Below are 18,713 nucleotides of genomic sequence, written 5' to 3' on the forward strand. Positions count from 1 at the left end.
TTTAACACTTATTATCAAATAGTCTTGATGGGGACTTTCAAGTAATCTTGATGGACACCATGTGAAATTCTGGATTGATTCCGATAATTAACTACTGCAGCTGCAGTATGTTACTTTTAAAATGCTGTATATGATGGATCATAAGTGATCAAACTTTGGATGTGGTGTTCTTTTTATGATGATGCTTTGTTTAATAGGGAAGCAGAGAGATGGAGGTTCTTAAATTTTCTTTTTGTCATGCAGCTTCTTTGCTACCTTTGTTGGCATGATTGGTTGGGATTCTGTGGTGTAATTGCTCCAAGGAAATTTCTGGGCAATTCCTGTAAAGTCAGCTGCATCAACATTTCCGCATGGTGCCAGTGCACAACTCTGATCTCTCCAGCAGAAGTGTGAGGCTAACCATTGGAATTTTTATGTTGAATGCAATGGCAGCTGCTGTGTGTAACTTGGTAATTACAGTTGACTTTTGTGACTCTTAAATATGATTGATGGTAAGATTTGTAGTTTCATTCAAGGTTACGTCAAATGAGAATTGCAGCATTAGGCTCATGCCAAGCTTTATAGCAAATAAATGCTGCATGATTTCAAAACCAGCTGAGGGAGAATCCTAACATCATGATCCTACTTTTTGTAAAATTGGAGATAAATTGAAATTCTAGTACTTACACAATAACTTTATACTAATCTGTTAGGTTAATATGCCATCTGATCCTGTGTCGTCTTATTTCATTTTAAATGAAGCCCTTTATTGAAACTGAACTGTTGAAAGTAAGGCAACATTACATTTTTTCTCTTTTCCACCTCCCCAGCAATAATTTGCACCCTACCCCCATCCAACAAAAGAGGCAAACATTGCTTTGACGTTCTATTTCAATTGTAAATTTTATAAATCCATTGGCTGTACTGAATCTGGAAATAATTGATATATTCATAGTGACTGAAAAAGCTTTTGATTTGGTATTTTTGTTTCTTAGAAATACTTTTGGTATAATTCTTTAATTTTATGGCTCTGCAGGTGGCACTATATTTGTAAAAATAAGATGAATAATATTTCTGAAATAATTGTATTTAATGCAGTAGCTTAAATGTTCGACAGCCAAGTTAGCTTCTAAAATCAAATCGATGCTTGTGCATTTGGCAATAATAGTGAAAAGGTCTAGTAAACACAGCTAGAGAATACAGGTTGATGTTAGACTAGGTAAGGTTTTGTTTGTTTGATGCAGTGAAATATTTAAATTAGTATCTTGAGATTCTCATTTAGCTGGTCAGAATTAATGGATTACAGTGACTAGCAAATCGGTTTATGGTAATTGAAATATGCAATTCAGATAATGTATGTTAGTATAAATTTGGAGATGTTATCATTACCTACAACTACAGAAATGTGGCTGATTTATTAATAGGACTCTAATATAATAGCATCATTATTTATGTTGAGAAGGCTCATTTGTCAAATAATTTTAAATCTAGTTCCTATATATCAACTGTCAACATTTTTAATTCCAATTATTAATTTAAGCTTTTAGTAGGACTGGATGTGGTTAGAATCTCAGATATTGCATTTTCATCCTGTACATGAATTTGAGCCAGTGTAGTTTCAACATGAACTAATGGTTTCTGAGATTGTTTGTTTTTAATTCATTCATGGGATGTGGTTGCCAGACCAACATTTATTGCACATCTCACTTGTCCTTGAGAAGGTGCTGATGAGCTGCCTTTTGAATCGCTGCAGTCCATGTGGTGCAGGTACACCACTGTGCTTCTAGGAAAGGAGTGCTAGAGTTTTGGTGCAGCAAGGAACAAGTGATCTTGTTCCAAATCAGGATGGTCATTTGCTTAGTTGGGAAATTGCACGTGGTGATGTTCCCATGTATATGCTGCTGTCATCCTTTCTAGTGATGGAAATCACAGATTAGTGAGGTGCCGTCTCAGGAAATCATGGTGTGTTGTTGCAGTGCGTCTAGTTGATCGTACACACTGTTGTCACTGTGCATTAGAAGTATAGGGCACAGAATATTGAAGGTGTTGCATGGAGTACCAATTAAGTGGGCTGCATTGTTCTGGATAGACACCAGAGATTAAAGATTTGGTTAGACAAAGTGCAGACATATTTCTAGTTAGCTTTATTTGAGCTCACACAAATTTAAAAGCCCAACACTATTGATTGCTTGTTCCCCATATTTTTACATGCAATGGGTCGCCTATTATCTTGATTAAGACATAACAATTACCTGTTCCCTAGTTCCTTGTTAGACCCCACTAGATCATACAGACACCCATAAAACCATAAGATATGGACACAGAAGCAGGCCTTTCAGCCTAATGAATCTGCTCCAGTTTCAATTAGATCATCACTGGCCTGACAATCCTCAACACTGCTTTCCTATCTTTTCCCTAACAAACTTGATTCCCTAAAATCTCTCTATCTTAGCCTTGAATATATCTAATGACCCAGCCTTAACAGTCTTTTGTGGTAAAGAATTCCCCAGATTCACTACTCTCAGGGAAGAAATTACTCCTGTCTCTGTCTTAAATGTCTGATCCCTTATTCTGAGATTATGCTCTCAGGTCCTAGACTCTGCCACAAGCGGAAACAACTTCTTCACATCTACCATGTCAAGTCCCGTAAGAATCTTTTTGTTTCAATACGTTTGCCTCTCGGGTTCTAAATTCTAATGACTACAAGCCCAACCCCTCAACCTCTCCTCAAGACAGTCTCTCCACACCTGGTATCAGTCTAGTGAACCTTCCCTGGACTGCCTCCAATGCCAGTATATCTTTGCTTCGATAAAGAGCCTAGGACTGTTCACAGTATTTCAGCTGAATAGTGTCTTGGATAGCTGTAACAAAACATATCTAGTTTTATTCTGCATACCTTTTTAAGTAAAAACCCACATTCCATTTGCCTTCTCTATGGCCTCTTTTTTTTCTTTAAACTAAATCAATACGTACAATAGTAACAAAAAAATTCTCTCATTTCAGTTTTGAGATTTTCAGCATCTGAGTTAAAAGTATAATATTAATCCTCAATCGTTGTTGTTCGGGCATTTAAAAAAATTTTTTTGTAATATCTGCAGTAATATATCACCAACATAGCCCTCAACGGGTATTGCTGTTGAATCTCCTGTAAAATTTCTTGCAGTATGTTTGTCAAGAAAAATGACACATCTTCCCCACAACAGAAGTATGAGTTTTTTTACGACTCTTCAAATCTTTTTAACTTCTGAGCCATTTTACCCCTCTCATTCCCAAAAGAAAAATGATAAACTCTCCTGCACTTGAGAATCCATAGTAGGGTTTTGTATAAGAAGCAACACTAAAAATAATAAGTTTCATGCTGTGGAATGTCCCAGTGATGCAATTCCAAACGCTTTGCCCTATTTTAATTTTATCAGTGTTTTTTCCCACCAAATGTTATCTTCCACCGTCATATTCAAATTCCAGACTTTGAAACAGACATATGGCCCCTATTGAGTACCCAACCAATTCATGTGTCCAAGTAAATTTCTCAGCTTTCCCATTTCAACTTTGGAAGTTGCTGCATCTTTTTTATGAGGGCCTACTTGAACAAACTGTGTAATAGATCTAATATTTTCCTAATAAAATTGCTGATGCACTCACATGTACTCAAAAGTCCCAGAAGCCTGAGGTTCAAATTTGAATTCTGTTTTAAATCCATTGCTTCCATCTAACAAGAATTCATCTATTTGCATTACAAAGATGTCTGAAAGCTGCATCCATAGTGCCAATAAACAAGACAAGATTTGTTTTCAACTGGAGACAGCGCAGTTTTAGTAAGATGTACCTTACAGGGAGATACCAATCCTTACAGGCATCATTTAGGCCATATATGCATTTAATTAACTTCCAGAATGGTTCCACACTCTTTTTAAAGGTGAAAATACATTTCCCTTTTGATCCTGCAGAAATGCAGCTTTAATATCAGTTGATCTACATGTCCATATATTTGTTGCAATCGGAGCTAAGAAAATCTTCAAATTGCTTTTACTGCCTAGATGAATCTACTCATGCCTTGACTTTGCCCAGTTTTAATTTCAAAACCTCATGCCAAAAACAAGTTGGTGGCAATGGAGTAGACAGCATCTCTGCTCCCGAGCCCAAGGCTCATCCATTCCATCCACTTTTCCTTTTTTTTTGCTTTTTAAGTTTTGTTTTTACTTACCTGCTGGAGAGAACTCAGTTGTGGAGGCAATGGTGGCAATGGCTTCAGAGTCCGGAGCGTGGCAGTGGCTGGGGCTGGCAGCACTTTGACAATCAGTGGTGAGGTGGCTGACAAGCCTGGATTGTGTTCAGATGGTGAAGGATTCAGCCCAGCACAGGGAGAGCATGCCATTGTGGAAGTGTGGGCACAGTGCAGAGGACAATGGGCCCTTGTAGGGAAAGCCCACCGTGGAGTAACTGCAAGCCCATGGGTATAGAAAGAGTGTAATGTTGAACTTTTAACTTATTTCTTTATTTTTCTATTTTGTACCTAAAGATGGCACCGGGAATGGACTTTGTACACTTTTCACTGTACTCCTATATCCCTGTACTTGAGTACACTTGTGGGCGGCACGGTGGCACAGTGGTTAGCACTGCTGCCTCACAGCGCCTGTAGACCCGGGTTCAATTCCCGACTCAGGCGACTGACTGTGTGGAGTTTGCACGTTCTCCCCGTGTCTGCGTGGGTTTCCTCCGGGTGCTCCGTTTCCTCCCACAGTCCAAAGATGTGCGGGTCAGGTGAATTGGCCAAGCTAAATTGCCCGTAGTGTTAGGTAAGGGGTAAATGTAGGGGTATGGGTGGGTTGCGCTTCGGCGGGTCGGTGTGGACTTGTTGGGCCGAAGGGCCTGTTTCCACACTGTAAGTCTAATCTACACGTGACAATAAACCTAATTCTATTTTATTCTATAATTCAGCAGCCTTGCTTTAGCCAAGTAAGTTCCAACATCAGTGTATGTTCACCTATCTAATGGAGGTGGCTGTTCCCTAGGTAGCATCTTTGTGTACACCTGAAATTCTCTCCAGCTTTGTAATTCTTTATCTTTGGCAGCTTTTCTGAGTTTGTCTTCGACTTTTTCATAGCCACTTAGATTTCTTGAGCAAATGGGCTTCTAAACCTGCAGCCATTCCTGCTCTGTGCTATCTTCCTCATTGTTGTTAAGGTATGCTTGCCATCTTGTTTTCAGCCTCTTTCTGGACTCTAATTAATAGAAGTCAGATATTAAATAATAAGATTCCTTTCATCAATTTGTGACCTCTTTCCACAGGCAAGTTCACTCCAAGAGCCAATGTTCTGGTTTGCAGTGCATTTTCTTTCCTTCCATTTTTATACGTCACGTTCCCAATCCATGGATCTAACTTCCTGCCCCTCATCCTGTACATTCAGCCACTTGTTATACTTTCCAGTGCTTTTGCTGTTCTACTTATAATAGCATTTCTCCATTAAGTAACTCTTAGGAAAAGTTTGACTGTAGAGATATCCACTTGACATAGAACATAGAACAATACAGCGCAGAACAGGCCCTTTGGGCCCTCGATGTTACGCCAACCTGTGAACTATTTTCATCTCATCCCCTACACTATCCCATCATCATCCATGTGCTTATCTAAGGATTGTTTAAATCTCCCTAATGTGGCTGAGTTGACTACATTAGCAGGTAGGGCATTCCACACTCTTACCACTCTCTGCCTAAAGAACCTACCTCTGACATTTGTCTTAGATCTATCACCCCTCAATTTGTAGCTATGCCCTCGTACAAGCTGACGTCATCATCCTAGGAAAATGTCTTTCACTGTCTACCCTATCTAATCCTCTGATCATCTTGTACGTCTCTATCAAATCCCCACCCCCCCCAGCCGCCTTCTTTCCAATGAGAACAGACCCAAGTTTCTCAGCCTTTCCTCATAAGACCTTCCCTCCAGACCAGGCAACATCCTGGTAAATCTCCTCTAAACCTTTTCCAATGCTTCCACATCCTTCCTGTAATGGGGTGACCAGAACTGTACACAATATTCCAAGTGTGGCCGCACCAGCGTTTTGTATAGTTGCAGCATGATATTGCGGTTCCGGAACTGAATCCCTCTACCATTGAAACCTAACACACGTTATTCCTTCTTTATAGCACTATCCTCCTGGGTGGCAACTTTCAGAGATCCATGCACATGGACTCTAAGATTCCTCTGCACATCCATACTACCAAGAATCTTTCTATTGACCCAATATTCTGCCTTCTTGATATCCTTCCCAAAGTGCATCACCTCACATTTAGCTGCATTGAACTCCATTTACCACCTCTCAGCCCAATTCTGCAGTATATCCAAGTTCCCCTGCAACCTGTAACATTCTTCCAACTGTCCACTATTCTACTGACCTTAGTGTCGTCTGCAAATTTACTAATCCATCCACCTGTGCCTACATCTAAGTCATTTATAAAAATGGCAAACAGCAGTGGTCCCAAAACAGATCCTTGTGGCACACCACTAATAACTGGACTCCAGACTCGCCACCACTCGCTGCCTTCTTTCACAAAGCCAGTTTCTAATCCAAACTGCTAAATCACCCTCAATCCCATGCCTCTGCATTTTCTCCAACAGCCTACCATGTGGAACCTTATCAAAGGCTTTACTAAAGTCCATGTTTACCACGTCAACTACCCTACCCTCATCTACATGCTTGTTCTCCTTCTCAAAATCTCTGAGGTTTGAGAGACACAACCTGCCCTTGACGAAACCATGTTGACTATCTGAAATCAAATTGTTGCTTGCTAGATGATTATAAATCTTATCTCTTATAATCCCTTCCAAAACCTTTCCTACAACAGAAGTTCGACAATTGATACTAACCTCAATCCTTTCTCGTCTAATATCTTGTACCTCATTCTTCTCCTCTATAATATACTCCTTTTCTTGAGTGAATATGGATGAGAAATCAAAGGAGAAAATGCTGGAAATTCTCAGCAGGTCTGGCGCATCTGTAAGGAGAGAAAAGAGCTGATGTTTCGAGTCTAACTGACCCTTTGTCAAAGCTTAAAAAAAAGGGGGAAATATGGAGGTAGTTATACTCGGCTGAGAGAAGGTGAGTCATGGCTCCAGAAGCAAAGGTAGCAATAAAGAGGTGATAATGACAGTGCATAGAGAGATTATAGGGAGATTAGGAGCTGTGAATGACCAAACCTGAAGCCAGTGCTTTGTGACAAAATATGTGGGGGATGGCTGAAGCAGAGACAAAATGGAAAACATGGGAGAAGGGTAGCAAAGGGGGAAGAGGACAGGAAAAGGGTGATGAGAGAGTGGGGAGCGAGAGAGAGACAATCAAGAAATAAGAGGTACAGAACAGTGAAAAAAAAAATTAAAAATAAAGGAAATAAAATTACGGAGCAGAATGAAAACAGAGGGGTTGTGATGGGATAATCATCTGAAGTTGTTGAATTCAATGTTGAGTCCGGCAGACTGTAATGTGCATAGTCGGAAGATGAGATGCTGTTCCTCCAGTTTGCGTTAAGCTTCACTGGAACATTGCAGCAGGCCAAAGACAGACATGTGGGCATGGGAGCAGGATTGGGTGTTGAAGTGGCAAGCCACGGGAAGGTCCGGGACCTGATTGCTTTGCTGAGCACCTTCGTTCTGTATGCAATCACCCAGTCAGCGTTTTGTCTGTCTGATATATGGGAGACCACATTGGGAACAACGAATGCAATAGACCAAATTGAAAGAGGTACAAGTGAAACGTTGCTTAATCTGAAATGAGTGTTTGGGGCCTTGGATGGTGAGCATGGAAGAGGTAAAGGGGCAGATGTTGCACCTTCTGTGATTGCGTGGGAAGGTGCCGTGTGTGATGGGAGAGGTGTTAGGTGTGTTGGAGGAGTGGACTAGGTTGTCCCGGAGGGAACAATCTCTGCAGAATGCAGACAAGGGGAGGGAAGGGAAGATGTGTTTAGTAGTGGCGTCGTGTTGGAGTTGGCGAAAATGGCGGAGGATTATTCTTTGCATGTGAAGGCTGGTGGGTGAAAGGTGAGCACAAGATGAGAAATGTTCATTTAGCACGTCTCTGATCTCTACAGGGTACACACTCAACTTCTCACTTCTATCTTTGACTGGCCCTATTCCTACCCTAATCATCCTTTTATTCCTCACACACCTATAGAAAGCTCCTTTATTCTATTTGCTAAAGTTTGCTCGTGTCCTCTCTTTGCTCTTCTTAACTCTCTCTTTGAATCTTTCCTAGCTGATCTGTAACTCTCTATTGCCTCAGCTGTACCATCTTGCCTCATCAACACATAAGCCTCCTTCTTCTTCTTAACAATTTCTGTTGTAAACCACAGTTCCCTTACCTTATCACTTCCTCCCTGCCAGACAGGAACATACTGCGTGTCCTTGATAGGTATCTGTTCCTTAAACCAGTTCCACAGTTTGATTGTCTGCATCCCCTACATTTTGTTACCCTATTCTATGCATCCTAATTCTTGCCCATGCCCCATCAATAATTCTTGACCTGTGGCATGTACCTATCCCTTTGCATCGCTAAACTAAACGTAACTGAATTATGGTCACTTTCTCCAAAGTGCTTACCTACAACTAAATCAAACACCTGGCCTGGTTCATTACCAAGCACCAGATCCAGTGTGGCCTCCTCTCCTGTTGGCCCTTCGACATATTGTCAGGAAACCCTCCTGTACACATTGGACAAAAACTGATCCATCTGACGTACTAGAGCTATAACATTTCCAGTCAATGTTGGGGAAGTTAAAATACCCCATAATGACCACCTTGTTCCTTTCACTTCTACTCAGAATAATTTTGCTAATCCTCTCTTCCATCTCCCTGGAACTCTGCGGAGGTCAGTTAAAAAAAACTCCAAGCAGTATGACCTCTCCTCTCCTGTTTCTAACCTCAGCCCACACTACCTCAGTAGACAAGTCCTCATCAAAAATTCTCTCAGCCACTTTTATACTATCTTTGACTAACAAGGCCACACCTCCCCCTCTTTTACCGCCTTGCCTGTTTTTAATGAAAGATCTAAATCCTGGAACCTGCAACATCCATTCCTCGCCATGCTGTATCCATGTCTCCGAAATGGCCACAACATTGAAGTCCCAGGTACCTATCCATGCTGCAAGCTCACCAACCTTATTTCGGATACTTCTGGCATTGAAGTAGACACACTTCAAAGCAGTTTGCTGTCTGCCAGCACATTCCTGTGACCCTGAAATCCTGTCCCTGTCCTTCCTACTTTCATCCTCCTGTGTACTGCAACTACACCTCTGGTTCCCATCCCCCTGCTCAGCTAGTTTAAACCCACCCAAATAGCACCAGCAAATTTCCCACCCAGGATATTAGTACCCCTCTTGTTCAAGTGAAGACTGTCCTGTTTGTACAGTTCCCACCTTCCCCAAAATCTGAAACCCCCTCTCCTGCACCATCCTTGCAGCCACGTGTTCAGCTGATATCTCTCCCTATTCCTTGCCTCACTATCACATGGCACGAGTAACAAACCAGAGATAACAACCCTGTTTGTTCTAGCTCTCAGATTCTACCCTAACTCCCTGAAATCCTGCTTTACATCCCTATCCCTCTTTCTACCTATGTCGTTGGTACCTACATGGTTAACGACTTGAGGCTGGTCACCCTCTCCCTTCAGGACCCCAAAGATACGATCAGAGACATCATTGACCTTGGCTCCTGAGAGGCAACACACCAACCGTGAGTCTTGTTCGTTCCCAACAAACATTCTTCCTGCACCTCTAATTATTGAGACCTTAATGACTAACGCTCTCCTCCTTTCCCTCCTTCTCTTCTTTGCAACAGGGACAGGCTGTGTACCAGAGACCTGGGCCCCACTGCATAACCCTGGTAAGTCATCCCCCTCAACAGTATCCAAAACGGTACACATGTTTTTCAGGGGAACGACCACAGGGGATCCTTCCACTGACTTTTTTCCCCTTTCGAACAGTCACCCAGCTTTCTTTGTGCCTAAGAGTAACTACTTGTAACTCCTATCTATCACAATCTCTGCCTCCCAAATGATCCAAAGTTCATCCAGCTCCCACTCCAGTTCCCTAGCACAGTCTTGGAGGAGAGAGAGTTGGGTGCACTTCCTGCAGATGTACTTGGATGGGACACAAATGGCGTCCCTGACCTCAAACATCATGCAGGAGGAACATTGCTCTCCCTGCACTGCCCTCCCTGCTAGTCCCCTAGTCACAAAGTAAAAAAGAGACGCTTACCTGATATGTCCCTGGTTAGAGGGGATGGTTGGGTGGGAGGCCCTATAAAGGTAAGGTCTCAGGTTGAGAAAACACTGACCTATTTAGCAGGATGGAAATAAAAATAAGAATTTCCTCCTCTCCCAGAAACCTCTGCTGTCTGACTTCAAATTTAAAAGCACAAATCATTGACTCACCACTCCCAGCAGGCCCCTGCTGCACAATCCTGCTCTTCGAGTTGCTGCTGCTGCTGTAGATATATTTTGGAACCAATGGTTTAATTTTGATCTTTAGATTGAATCTGCCTTTCATCAGAAAACGTCTGATTTATTAGGTTATGCAAAGTACCTGATTCCTTGTTACTTTCAGTAACTCATTTAGAATCTACCAATTTGTAATCAATACCAAGCAACTTTGAAGTGTACACTCAATCGATCTAGTATCTTTATTGTACAATTATTATTTTTCTGTATTTATCAATACCCTTTCCTGGGCTTCCCCTCTGTTTTATAACAATAATATCTTCGTGATGAAACTGATTTCTTTTGGCCTTGCAAAATGTTTTGAGGCTACCAAATTGTATTGGATACTTGGGCTTTAATGAAAGGCTTTTCTGCCTGCGTGCAGTGCATTCAAATGTTCGAAAAATGAAATGCTTATTGTGCTCCCTTTCCAAATTGTTGACTGATCACTAATTACCGAAAGAAATTTCGGATACCTACCAAAAAACTAGTTAACATGGACTACATCTGCCATTTGCAGCAAATTCTGAGCATGAACAGCACATTGGTTGATCTTTCAAATTTTTATGAACCATCCACTTATTCATGCTTTTATCCCCAAATCTGAAACTGGGGTTTTCAAATTTCCCTTCAATAATGTTAGGATCTCTGTCCCAATCCTATTACTCAGAGCCTAGCTATATTAGTGATTCTATTCCATACACTGTAGATGTGCACCCAGTGTCTGCACCCACTGACTAATACTGCACAATTGAAAGATACTACCACTGCATTCAGCATTAGGCTGAAATTTCTCATGACCAGTACAATGTCCCCTTAGATCCATAACTCAATCTTTTTCTTCTGAATCTTTTTTTTATGTTTGGTCTCAAATACTCTCATCTTTGCAACAGTTTGTGGCACAGTGTACTTAGAATTAAACCAGAACAATCAATTGTTATATCCTGGGCATTTCTGGGGTCAGCTCTTTTATTGTAAACCCCAAATTCTCTTCACTTCTCAAACTCATTGGAAGGTTTTGTGGCCTCCTATCTCTTGGTTAAAATAATTTTTTCTCACTGTTGTCTACATCCTTTTTCTAGACAGTTTAACAATGATAACATCATGTCCTCCAATTTCAGCCCAAAGTGGATTGTCCATTTGCTCCACAAACACAGCTGGTAAAACATGCTTTCAGGTTTTTTTTAAGTGCTTCTGAAATTTGTTGTAACAGTGTGGGTTTATCTACAAACTTAACTCCTTTCCAAATTACAAATCTGTCCAGACATTTTCTATTCAACCTGTTGAGAGATGGTATTACACATATCAGAAGCTTGTGAAACTTGAATGTAGGTCTTCTGGCTCAAAGGTAGGGACACTAAAACTGCACTAAATAGGCCTTAGAAGTTTATCTAAAGTTGATGTTTTGGAACACAATAATGACTTAAAGGTGAACACAAAAGATAATTTCCAAGAAGTATTTCTGCTGTTTTGTTATAATTTATTGAATTCCATTATGCAGTCTTCAGTAGAACAATCTTCACCTTTTTGAATTTGTCAAAATGTGACCATACCTCCAAGGCAGTTAATAAAGTACCTTTTTGATAAATTTCATCCATGAATGTTAATAATTTGTCCAAACCTTCGATTATGTCCAGATCATCAGTCTCCAGATCGGGTTTAAAAAAAACCTTTGCTTCTTATCCTGTTTTTGTCTGGCAGTGGGAGAGCAAAAAACATGTTTTGTCTCTTTATTGTCAAAGAAGTAACATACAGCTACTTCATTATTCTACTGGACATAATGTTTGTATTCAGAGAACTGGTAGGTAATCATGCCCAATTCTTTAGTTTTTGGACAGCCAACTGTTTGATGTTTTCTCCAAATTGCTCTTTGCTTAGAATAGTGCTTGTTTCATAATCTTTGACTGAAAAACAGCTAAATATCCCCTGTGATCATTGACTCCAGGCATATACTTTTCTAGGCAAAGTTTTATTTCATCTCACAAAGCGCACAACTCCAGCACACTGATTACTTATTCCCCATGTACACTCAATTCTCCATCAATTATCACATAGTTAGCAGTGGGAAAGAGCTGCCTTCACTGGTTGCCCAAAGCTTTCTTTAGAGCCACTGCATAGTGTGTATAGTGACACCCTGGGGTGAGATGATTGACCTCTAGCAACCATAGCCATTGTCTGCCCGGTGTGATTTCAGTCAGCAGAGAATTTTCTCCTTTTTGTTTTCCATTATTCTAGTTTTTCTAGGACTCATTCATGCCATACTCAGTCAAATGCTGTTTTGATGTCAAGGACAGTCAACTTGAGTTCACATCTTTTCTCCCTGTTTCAAACAGGGCTGTTATGAGGACAGGAGCTGAATGGACTTGACAGATCCCAAACTGAGCATCATTGAGCAGGTTACTGTTAATGACCCCTTCCGTCACTTTCCTGCCAATTGAAGGAGCAGTTACATCTATCCTCCTTTTCTATCCATGACATATCTGGGCAATTTTCCATATTGTCGGGTGGATGCCAGTGTAATGGCTGTGCTAGAACTGCTTGGGATAGGGGTATAGCTAATTCTGGAGCACAAGACTACAATACGTTACGAACCCAGCTGATGTTATTACTCGACAACCAGACTCTAGATTGAAATCTGACTTGATATATCAAGTTTTGTTGTATTTTATTTCATTTTAATGATGCGATCTTTTAATGAAACACAACCATGCATCACTGATGATTTGGTTTTAAAATAAAGCAAGCTTACTTTGCAAAACAATTGTAAAATAGAATAAACCTAATTATTTACATAGAACACAAGTTTAAAGATTTCAAATCCATGGTAAAATGCAAACTCTTGCTCCACCAATTTTGAGAGACACTTCAGTGAATATGTTCTCTAGATTCAACTCAGGAACGCACTCTGAGCACATCACTGTCATGTCTGCACGGTTGAACAGGGATGAAACATCCCAGGTTACTGCGAAATAGGAGCATTCGGTCGGCTTTTAAGTGCCTTTGACTGATTACAGTAACTTTGCTAATGTAAAACAGAGGCAATTAATCTGACAATGTGATGCTCCTGAGGCCAAGTTTTGGAAAGCACATCCTTGGGCAATGAATAGCGTGCTGATAAAGTTAAAATGGAAGCCAGACAGGTGACATTATTGAATCAATGGATGTATCATTGCTACAGCGTCCCAAGCAGGGCCTCCAATTCCAACAGTTTTACTCTGCTCCCAAACAACCTCCTTGCATGCTGTGTCAACCATTTTGTGTAGTAATTGTGCATGGCACTGTTTTAACTGAGTATATTTGTGAGTTGCAGTCTCCATCAGATCATTTTCTTTTATCCTTCATGTTCCCTTTTGTGTTGCTTTCCCTGTGGCCCCAATGACATTTTAGCCTTCCTCTCCCACCCCATTTCCACTTGTGCTTTCATATGACAATTATCATATAATAATTACTTTACCTCCCTGCGCCCATGATATTGTTAATTCACATTTCTTGTTGACTCAAAACCCACCCCATGTAGAGGTCAGATTGACTATGACCTATGCAAATTGCACCCCCGCCCTGAACTCTCAGAGCTCACACCCTCTGCCGATTGACTGAGATCCCATCCTCCAACTAAAATTGTCACCGTTCCCTTTGCGACCAAATACAGTTACATCTATCCTTATACTTGTGTAACCTACCTTCCCAAGAAATCCATGGACTTTCTGATAAATCCATTATTAACCAAAGCTCTCCCAGATATGTGCAAGCTCTCTTCCCCAGTCTAGTCTAACTTGGGAAGACAACATCAACTGAGCATTACCCAGCCCTAGACCAGTGTCTCCACAGCAATCCAAATGACCTACCTGCAATCCCTGATAGGTTACACTGCAGAACTGAGTGGGGCGAATCCCTGGACTGCAAAGATGTTGATCCTTGGACTCTGCTAGCACCACACATCTGACTGCCCGTAGACAGCTTCTGGAACTGAAATTGGACAAGACCTGTGACTGACTGTGGTGCTACCCCCGATTAACCATAGCTCCCTTGACTCCACTGAGGACTGTCCCTTCAAATTACAGTTTCCTTGAAGCATATGCAGTGTGCTTGGCATATAAGCTCCTGGCGTGTGCTGTAGGTATGATGTTAATGTAGTATGGTGCAGCACAGTGACTATTCAGTTCTTCCCAGTATGACATACTGCCTGTCTCTCCCTCTATACATAATGCAAGCCACAGGGGCTGGCAGCCTCTAACTGAACATGATAACCCTCTCTGCTAAAAGATGCTGGTAACATATATGTCAGTTTAGTATCCTGCTGCTACTTGCAGCCAATCCAAACCCTGTTACTGAGCAGTTACATTGCCTCCCTAAGACCTCTGTCAATGTATTCCACAAAAGTATCAAAATCTAACTTTCAGCAATGATATTGCACATTCTCCCCATGTTTGCATGGGTTTCCTCTGGGTGCTCCGGTTTCTTCCCACAATCCAAAAATGCGCAGGTTAGGTGAATTGGCCATGCTAAATCACCCGTAGTGTTAGGTGAAGGGGTAAATGTGGGGGAATGGGTCTGGGTGTGTTGCGCTTCAGTGGGTCAGTGTGGACTTGTTGGGCCGAAGGGCCTGTTTCCACACTGTAAGTAATCTAATCTATTCAAAATGTAGAAAATTCTTAGTGAGCTTGACAAGGTAAATGTGGAAAGGTTGTTTCCTCTCATGAAAGAGTCAAGGATCAGAGAAAATAATCTTAGAGTAGCAGTCATCCATTTAAGGCAGAGATGAGGAGGTGTTTCCTTTCCTAGAGCATAGTGAATCTACAAAGTTCTTTACCGCAGAGGGTTGTCAACGCTGTATCATTAATTATGTTTAAGGCTGAGATAGACAGGTTTTTAAGCAATAATAGAATCAAGTATATGGGGATAAGACAGCAAAATGGAGCTGAGGATATCCATAATAGCCATAACCTTATGGACGTTGGATCAGATTCAATGGGCTGAATAGCCTACCTCTGCTCCAGCATTCTATGGCCTCAAGGGATTAAAAATAAGTTGAGAAAATTGTAATGGTGAAAAGAATTTGTTAGGTATTTCTCGATCTGTACTTCCTAATACAGCATCATTTTCAGCCTGTTTAACCATTGCTTTTTAACATGGAATTTGCATTTTTTTCTCAACAAAGACAAAATGCATGGTTTGATTGTCCTAGGTTATTGTGAGCTATGCAGAAATATGTCAAAGATTTAGAAATATAAAGTAGCTGAGTAGAATGACTGGAATAGTGAGAGAGCTTGCAAAACATGTAGTATACATGTAAACTGCTCTGTTTGAAGGCCAAAAGCTCTGATTTAAAATACACTTGGGTTTACCATAGAATCATAGAATTCCTTCAGTGTTGAAGCAGGCCATTGAGCCTGTCAAAATCCATACTGACCCTCCAAACAGCATCCCAGCCAGACCCAACCCCCAACCGAATTCCTGCATTTTCCATGGCTAATCCACCTAGACTGGACATCCCTGGACACTGTGGGCAATTTAGCAATCCACTTAACCTGCACATCTTTGGACATAGTTTGCATCTTGAGCAAAACCAAATTAATCCCATAATACATGGATGGAAGCCTCAAAATGGATTATGAGCCTTGATGCAAAGTTTGAATATTATTTAGCATAGACAATTAATATTTTTCTCCAGGTATATGTTGAGAACAAATCAGGAATTCCATCTCTTAATTTTAACAGTAGGGAATTTCTGGGACCACTGACTTCAATATGCATGCCTATTGCATCCTACCAAAATCTTATGTACTATTGTTCATTGTTGTGCTTTATAGCTGTCTCAAATAGGGAAAGAGAGAAAATTGAAAGGTGCGAATCCTGTCTATTGTAGTGCATTTCCTAACAGTCAATTGCAGTGGAATAAGTTTGGAGGCATTCGAACACTTTCACCTCTTTCTAATTTAAGTTGTAAAAAATTAGAAAAGCAGAGTGTGTAAAGAATAAAAACTAAGGTTTTCTTTCTATCTGTGCTATTTTCGTGTTCTAACTGATTGCAGGGTTGTAATCAGCACAGTCCAATTGAAGATGAAATCTTCCATGAATACAAAGCCTTGAATCAATCCATTGATTAGACTGTCATCACTTTAATATGATTGAGCAATTATAATATATTCTGACCATAATTATTTTTACTTTAATTGATATTTTTAATGCGCTTTCATTAGTATTTATGGGACAAAATATTTTGAGATGCAGTATAAATCTCTGGCTGTAGGTATTGCCTGATAGCTGCCTTTGATATTTTTCCAGCACTTGAATGATTTTTTACACAAATATTATGATCACAATAACTGTTCATCTTGATTTGTGTACCATCTAACAGTTTTATTCTCAATACTTACATCCTTTCAACTAAACCATTGAGTAATATATTGATTATGCTTTTAAGTTGATGTCATTCAGCTCATGGTAAAACACCAATTTTACACGCATATAAAATACTAATGCATAATATCAAATCTTTTTTAGTATTCCAATCAGTCACCATATCTGCTCACTGAGATGTTTCTTTCAGCTGTACATATTTATAAAATTTGGAATGAGGAGAAGAATGAATTTTGGGACAAGTGAAGGTAGGAGCTGAATGTTAACTAGGGTGCAGGAGTCTCACTGAACAAGAGGTTCAAGGCTTGAATTGTTTCTCTGCTGAATTTTATGGGGTTATTTTAGTGAAGAGATGAAATTAGATGCTGAGTACACATTGTGCTTATTAGATCTTCCTGATTTGAAAGTCTGGATTTCAAGTGCAATTTTTGGACTTAATTGCTGATCACCATAATTGAATTTGCTCAGAGGTGCTAAAATGACTAAATTTAGCATTCAAGTTCTGACAGTGGAGCAGTCCACTGGTGGTTTTTCCCATTCATTTCCACTAAAGGTGGAGAGTACTCTGGCAGATGTAATACTACATTTCGGGATGACTCAGGAACTGAATCATGCTTGTCCAAGTACACAGGCACTTTTCAAAGATGGTGCATTCACTAGGAATGCTGGTCAATTCCAGAATATCCTGCTTTGGCTTCCTTGGTGAGTTTTCCCATGTCTAGATTGTTTGGCGAATTTGATAAAATGGGAGGGTGAATATTAATGAGGCAAGTTGTGCTATTAGTGAGACATTTCACAAGCATTATTCCCTGTCTGTTGATATCTCACCAACCCACTTGTGGAAAGGATCAGGGACGGAGCAAGATGATCTTGATGCTGAGATGATCCTAGCCACAGATATTCCCTGCAGTTTTTCTTGCTGCTTTGTGGACTTGTAAGCTCATGCGTTCTAGGGTTTCTTGGAAGTAGAAGCAGTACATTGGTACAATGACTAGTGTGCACAAAGTTCCCAGCCACACAACATTTGTCGCCCAGGTCTGTTACACATCTTGCTGTAGGCCACATCAAATGAATGCCTGGAAGATTCCACCTTATTGATTGAAACTGGTTCCTTGTCGTCTGCTACTAGTGTTCTCATCCTGTTACTCAGAATGAACATAAAATCTTGAGAGTAAATGGATATGTGGGCAACACTTTGAGAAGCTATTTGATTTCAACAACCAGGAAAGTGGCAATGTGGAGGATGTAATTTGCAAAAAAAAACCATGTGACTTTTTGTAAGCAATGACAATAATGATTAGAAAATTCTACTCATCAGCAACAGACTCATTTAGTCTGTTAATTCGCATAGTTGTTAGAGAAATAAACAAAGACTGAATATTGGAGTGATTGTCCAGTATAAAATCCTCCCTTCCTGAGGGAGTCTTATTGATTAAAATGGTCTGCACAGCAGTGTTCAGGCAACCTATTATTTGTTTTCTTTTTCTTCAGCTATTGGATTCATCATATAAATCGGTTCTATTTCCATTGTCATGGCTAATTGCCATATCTCCAGCTGGTAGCTTTGTGAGCCTGAAATTGGGGAAAAATTGCAAGGATCGTTCTGATTCTTCCTGTAATTTATGAGTAACCTCATTGTTCTCATTTGTCCTTGCGCACCATTGAACCTATATACAATCAAATGGGTGAAGGAGCCTCATAGATATTTAATGGTTGTTTAAGTATGTTTGCAGACACGAAATAGGCTTAACTTTCACCTTAAATCAATAATACAATTTCTGAAGACTAAAGAATTTTAAAAATATATATTTTGGCTTTATAGTACAAAAATAAACTTTATTTAAAATACTTGAAAGAAACTTCTGATGTTTGTTTTAAAAATAGAAATAGTTGCTTTGCAGTATATAA

The 18,713-nt window shown here is 40.2% G+C and overlaps 1 protein-coding gene across 1 annotated transcript in view; it reads left to right on the top strand.

The window, feature by feature from the left end:
• Positions 1-18,713, top strand: part of trim9 (tripartite motif containing 9) — an 84,632-nt gene that overhangs the window by 16,801 nt on the left and 49,118 nt on the right. The window lies entirely within an intron of this gene.

This window comes from Hemiscyllium ocellatum, chromosome 8 (assembly GCF_020745735.1).
Source record: "Hemiscyllium ocellatum isolate sHemOce1 chromosome 8, sHemOce1.pat.X.cur, whole genome shotgun sequence".
Lineage (NCBI taxonomy): Eukaryota > Metazoa > Chordata > Chondrichthyes > Orectolobiformes > Hemiscylliidae > Hemiscyllium > Hemiscyllium ocellatum.